At 28.2% G+C, this 7,377-nt stretch overlaps 1 pseudogene; it reads left to right on the top strand.

Moving 5' to 3' along the window:
- Window positions 1-228: 228 nt before the first annotated feature.
- LOC111455550 lies at window positions 229-756 on the top strand (annotated as a pseudogene).
- Window positions 757-7,377: the final 6,621 nt, after the last annotated feature.

Genomic DNA, 7,377 nt, shown 5'->3' with positions numbered 1-7,377 from the left:
TGGTTAAATTAATAATAATAATTATTATTATTATTATTATTATTGTAATAACAATAATAATAATAATAATAATAATAATAATAATAATAATAATAATAATAATAATAATAGTAGTGATAATATCTTAATTGTTAATAATATTTTGGATAATCCACAATCCTAAAATAATCTCCTTGTTCGTATAATATTCCACAACTTCATGCCTATAAATCACTGCATAGCCATCCCATTTTCTCCACACCAACTCCAAATAATGGATCTTTTCAACCTCTCCCTCCTCCTATTCTATGTCCTGAGCTTTGCCATGCTTCCCTCGTCTCTCGCTCAAGACTCACCTCAAGACTTTCTCAATGCCCACAACAAAGCCCGTGCCGAAGTTGGTGTTGGGCCAGTCCAGTGGGACGAAATGCTAGCTAATGTTGCCAACCAATGCATAAAAAACTGTAAACCAGTGCCTTCATCGGGACCATATGGGGAAAATATTGCACAAGGTAAACCTGACTTATCAGGCACTGCTGCAGTTGAAGAGTGGGTCAATGAGAAGCAATTCTATAATCGTAGCACCAATACTTATGTAGTTGGCCGGATGTGTAGTCATTACACTCAAGTGTGGTTTGGAGAAAATCACTGAAAATTGGATGTGCTAAAGTTAGATGCACACCTACTACATTCATCTGTTGCATCTATAATCCACGAGGTAATATCGCAGGTGAAAGGCCATTCAATACTGATCCGTTAATCAGAATAGCTAAATAAAAACAACTTTAGATATGATCTATCTGCTGATCATATTGTTATCGCATAATATATATATACTCCGTGGGAGTTACTAAATAAAAACAACTTTCGATATGATCTATCTACTGATCATATTATTATGAATGTTATATATAGTCCATGAAAGTTAGTAAATAAAACCCTATGTTTTAAGTGATGTGAATATTATATATATATTATATTATATTATGTATTACTATTATTAATGAAAATGAGAAGGTTTATATTAGAAGATTAATTTAATATTAAGTAATCTTCTAGAGAAGTCGAAGGGTCAATAGACATATTTTATTTTATTTTATTTTTCTTTAAAATAATATTAATTTGGTTTAATTAATTAGATTGGAGTTAGAAATCAAATTACAAGAATTAATTTCGTTCCACGGAATTCTAGCAGTTTCGTTTTGCTTTCTTTTATAGGCTTTTTATAACGTTTTGCGTACTTATTTAAAATTTGAAACATTTTATAGTTTTTTTTTATATATCTATAATGGATGCTATAATGAAGTTATGAAACTAAAATATATAAAACATTGGTTAATGTTACAATATACTATTTATAGCTTGATCTTATGTTATAATGTACGTTATCTGAGCTAATTAAGTGACATCTCTCCATACCCTCAATAGAGGTGGATAAAAAACTCGATTAACCCAACTTAATTTATATGGTTTGCGAGTTGTTTTCAAATAAATGAAATTCTTTTTACTAGATTTGTTCCTTGGTTTTTCTCAAATTATTCAACCATTGATTTAAAATGTTTTAACGCAAATTACAAACGATCCTTGCTCAAAGTATGTAATATCATAATATTAGAAATTTTATAGCACGAACAAATGATTTAGGTCTAACAACTGTCTCAACCAAACTTAAAAACACTCATTGCTCAACTCCGAGCAATTGGTTTAGCTTCCTCCTCTCCCTCTCGATTTTCCATTCAACTTTGACCCAAACTTCCAATTTTCGCTCTCATCGGCTCGCAATTGTGGCCAATTTGTGTTTTGGCCATAAATTTGGGAGGAAGACATTGCCAAGCGTCCTTCTTTCTTGTTATCTATCTCTTGGCGACCCGTTTAAATTTTGATCTTTTAAATTTAAAATGTTCACTAAACACTTTTTTTTTTTTTTTTTAATTAAAAGACATGGAATGATGAGAACATTGAAGAGTTTTTAGTGACTAATTCATAACATTGTATATACTCTCATTTTCCTCTTATATTATTGAGAAAGACCTCGACTTTCGAAGTCTTGGCAAGTTGCTTCATATCTACTTCTTCGATTGTGTGGTTGAAGCATACGTCATCTTAAAGCCCTAAATGAATAAAATAAAGGGACAGAAAATAGCATATGACTACAGATCATCTCGTGCCTCGCTATGAGCTTCATTTTATTATTAAACGGATGCATTTAACAAAATTTTCAACCTTATCATCAAGGGTATATATTGAACACAACAACTAAAACGAACCCTTCCTAAATTATAGGAATTGGGTCCAATTAGATAGCATTTCGAGTTGGATTGGGTTAATTTTCTAAAATCGAATAAGTTCCATTCAGGTTTCAAATTCATAAGATAAATTTTAGATTTATCAGAAATGAGCAATCATTCAAAAATATATTCAAAATATATTGAGATAATTAGCATAAAAGGGTTTAAATTTTTTCCATAAAAAAACTCTTAAAGATTTTATAATATTTTTAAATATATTATTTAATTAAATTAATAGCACTCATGTTATCACAACATAGGCACACTATTAAATTTTAATCCAAAAATCACAAAGAGTTTATTTCCTCCAAAGAATTTAAACACACCAACTAGCAACAACAATATATTCTGATCCGGTAGTAGATAAGGCAACAGAATTTTGCTTTTTACTAAATCAAAAAACTAATTAACTAGGGACAAGTTCCACTAATAGTTTTACGATCAAGTAAACTTCCTCTGAAATCTGCATCAAAATATCCTACTAATTTAAATTCAACATTTTTAGGATACCACAATCCTTAATTAATAGTCTCAAACAAATATTTAAATATTCTTTTAATGGCATGTAAATGAGATTTCTTAGGACAAATTGAAACCTAGCACAAAGACATACACTAAACATAATATCAAGTCTACTAGCAGTGAAGTAAAGTAAAGATCTATCTCGATAAGATTTTATATCTACACATTTACCTTTTTCATCCTTGTCAAGCTTGGTAGATGTGTTCATTGGAGTTTTTGCAATCTTACCTCCATTGAACTCGAACCTTTTGAGTAAATCTTTGGTGTTTTTCTCTTGCTCATCTCAAACTCATTATGCATACATTTAGAAAAAATTTCACATAAAGAAAGATGAGTAGAACCAAATATAATATCATCCATATGTATTTGCACTAATAGCATATCTTTTTCTTTAATTTTAATAAGAAGAGTACCATCGAACTTACCCATTTTGAAATCATTCTCAATAAAAAATTACTAAGTCTATTGTACCAAGCTATTGTTTTCCGCCATAAAGAGCTTTTTTTTTTCAACTTATATAGCTAAATAGAAAATTAAAATTTTCAAATAGAGGAAGTTAGTTTACATAAACTTCCTCCATAATATAACTATTTAAGAAGGCACTTTTCACATCCATTTGATATAATCTAAAATTTTTGTAAGAAGCAAATGCAAATAACATTCTAATAGCTTCTAATCTAGCAACGGGAGCAAAAGTTTCTTTGTAGTCTATACCTTCCTCCTGACAATAACCTTGAGCTACAAGTCTAGCTTTATTTCTAATGATATTTCCATTTTCATCAATTTTATTTCTAAAAACCCATTTGATTCCAATAATTGAAATATTAGAGAGTCTAGGGACTAATTCCCAAACTTTGTTCCTTTCAAATTGATTTAGTTCTTCTTGCATAGTTAATATCCAAAACTCATCATTTTCTGCATCTTTAAGACTTTTTTTTTGTTCAATTTGAGAAACAAAAGCAAGATTATTAAATAAATTAATAGAGGAACGAGTTTTCGCACCTTGTTCGGGATCACCAATAATCAAGTCCTTGAGATGAGAAGAGGCATACCTCCATACTTTTGGCACGGATGAAGAACCTTCTTCCTCCTTTCAATTTAAGCCCACTTCTTCTTGAGTTTCTTTTCCTTTGTCACTAACAAGTAAATTTCCAAAATTTCTTCCTAAATCATCCCTAAAAATAGACTCAATATTATTACAAGATTCATCCAATACACATGCATAGATTCTTCTATAATCAAAATTCTCTGATTGAAAACTCTATAAATAGATGAATAACCAAGAAAAATACCAATATCCGTCTTAGAATCAAATTTTCACCGCTTTTCTTTGTTGTTCAAAATAAAACATTTGCAACCAAAAACTTTGAAATACCCCATATTTGAAATTTTATTATGCCAAAATTCATAAGGAGTTCTACCTAAACATGGTTTAATTAAAACTCTATGTGAAACATAACAAGTGGTATTAACAGCTTCCACCTAAAAATATTTAGGTAATAAGATTTTTTCTTTCAACCACACAGTTTTGTTGAGAAATCCTTCCAGAGGAGAAGTCATGATAAAAACATCTTCACAAAAAATTTCAAATGCTACACTATTGGTCACTCCTAATTTTAGTAATTAAAAAAAAAACTTTTTTCATTTTGAACTAGTTTTACCTTTTCAAAATATCATTTTTTATGATTTATCATCAAAACTCAAGTACATCTCCAAAAATCATCAACTAAAAGTACATTTTTTAATGAGAGTACTAAAGTCATTACCTTATAGTATAGTACCCTTACCAATTATTTTACCCTTCTTGTTGTCGCCAAAAGTTACTGAGTCACCATTCTTCTTGGAAAGACTCACAAACATGGATTCGTTTCCTGTCATGTGTCTTGAGCAACCGCAATCTAAATACCACTTATTTTATTTGGAGGCTTTCAAATAAACCTAAAAACAAAGATATTTAAGATTGACCTTTTGGGTCTTAACAAGTTAGTTTTCACAAATTTAGGAATCATGTTTGCATTCATATTAAAAAACTTACCGCACTAGAAACAAATAACATCAGGAATTTTAAACCATTTCTTGGTTTATTTATTCTATTTTCTATAGAAAAATTATTTTTTAAAACATTCTTTAATCTTATATTTTGAGAAAAATTTTGAATTTTTTAATTTAAAGCAATTAGGTCTAATATGATCTTCAACACCACAATAATGACATAATGGGGATGCTTTAATAAATATTGTTTTAGAACTTGAAGGTGTAGAACAATCATCAATATAGCCTAATTCTCTTTTATTACCGTAAGGCTTGCCTGCTTCAATTATTTTATCTAATTTTTTAGCACCTATAGTTAACTTTTTCATAGACTTTTTAGCCTTACTAAGTTCTTGCATAGTATTTGATTCCTTTTCTTATAGTAATTTGATTCCTTTTCTTATAGTAATTTAATTAACTTATATTTTTCACAACAATCATGCTCAAGAAATTTAATTTTATCAATTAATGTAGTTTTCTGTCCCAATCAAATACATGCTTTTCATAGGATATATAAAATTTTACAACATTGTGATTATTCTCTTTAATTCTCTTTAAAGCAATAAATTTCATTTAATAAAGACTCATTTTTAATAATTGAAGCCTTATATTTCTTTTGAAACATAACCTACTTTGAACCAAGTTTTGTAAATCAAGTTGCATCTCCTTAAAAACTTTAAATAATTCATCGTAAGAAGGAGATTCAAGAATTACCTCGTCTTCTTCCTCCTCTTTGTTACCCTGAGCCATGACTTCATCCTCTTTGTTACTATGAGTCATGAAGCAAAAATTTGCTACTTCTTCATTACTTAAAGATTCATTTGCTTCCATTTTATTAGGAGCTAACATGCTCATTTTTGTTTCTTTAACTTAATTTGTTCGAGTTACTTAGAAGAGTTTTCCAAATTTCATATGCTGAACAACACTTAGATACTCTATTAAATTCATCATTACTTACGGCACAATAAATATAATTTATAGCACTAGCATTAAAAAAAAACATTTTTTTATATCATATTCATCAAATTCATTCTCTAATTTAATCTTCTCAATGTTATTTACAATTTTTTATTGGAATGTAAGGGGCCTTTACTAACATTCAACCATAATTCATAATTAATGGATTGCAAATAAATTTTTATTCTAGCTTTCCAATACGTATAATTTGTTCTATCAAAATAAGGAGGTCTAGAAGTTGATTGTCCTTCACAAAAACCGTTTTTAACACGTAGATTTGCCATAAGCTCTAAAAATAAAGTTTATATAAAAAAAAATCAATAAGAGCTGATACCAATTGTTAATAATTGAAAGTATGTTTGTTATCCTCAAAATATCAATTAATTAATTAAAATTAATTAATTTGAGATTAAGAGCCAAAAAGCCACATTTGGGACTTTTTGCCAGGCTATGAGAGCGAAAATTGGAAGTTGGAGAGGGAGAAGGAGGAAGCTAAACCAATTGCTCGGAGTTGAGCAAGAGTTGGGTTGAGATAGTTTTTACATCTAAACCAATTGTTCATATTGTAAAATTTCTAATATTATGATATTATATACTTTGAGCAATGACTCTTCGTAGTTTGTGTTAAGACATTTTTTTAAAATCAATTGTTTATGTTAGATTCAGCTAAATCTAATTTGAGAAAAACCAATGAACAAATCCGGTAAAAAGAATTTCATTTATTTGAAAACAACCTGCAAATCATATAAACTAAGTTGGGTTAATCTATTGAGGGTATGGAGAGATGTCACTTAGTTAGCTCAGGTAACGTGCATTATAACATAAGATCAAAGCTATAAATACTATATTATAGCGTTAAAAAAATGTTATTATATATTTTAGTTTCATAATTTTACTATAGCATCCATTATAGATTAAAAAAAATTAAAAAAATAAAACTATAAAAAGTTGCATATTTTTAAAAAAAATGGGCGGACATACCCAAAACATTATAAAAAGTCTAAAAAAAGCAAAACTGTAGGGGGAGAATTCTGTCATTTAATTCTTGTTATTTAATTTCTAACTCAAATCTAATTAATTAAACGAACTTAATATCATTAAAGAAAAAAAAAAAAAACTATTGACCTCTTCATATGACATCTTCTCCTCCTCCAAATGAGTTATTATTAATTAATTAGTTATTATTAGCTTTGTTTATATATTATATATAATTATACTTATAGCATCAAAATGTATCCTTTATATTTTAATATCATTAGAACTTAATATTAAATTATCTTATAATATAAACCTTCTCATATCATATAAAGATTAAAACATATAAAGATGGTTTTATTTACCAACTTTCCTTTATATATATATAACATTCATAATAATGTGATCTGCAAACCGATCACATCTAAACACATTCATAATAATATGATTAGTAGATAGAGCATGCGACCAATAGACACCTTGCATGATGATTAAAGTCTCGAAATGTTTATATATATTATAAAAGTACCTAACAATTTAATACTCGAGTGATCTTAGCTTTCTTCTTCTCTGTTCACAAGTTTTTTTTTTTTTTTTTTTTTTTTTTTTTTTTTTTTTTTTTTTT

This window comes from Cucurbita moschata, unplaced genomic scaffold (genome assembly GCF_002738365.1).
Source record: "Cucurbita moschata cultivar Rifu unplaced genomic scaffold, Cmos_1.0 Cmo_Scf00017, whole genome shotgun sequence".
NCBI classification, from domain to species: domain Eukaryota; kingdom Viridiplantae; phylum Streptophyta; class Magnoliopsida; order Cucurbitales; family Cucurbitaceae; genus Cucurbita; species Cucurbita moschata.
This window is presented reverse-complemented; position numbering and strand designations above follow the sequence as displayed.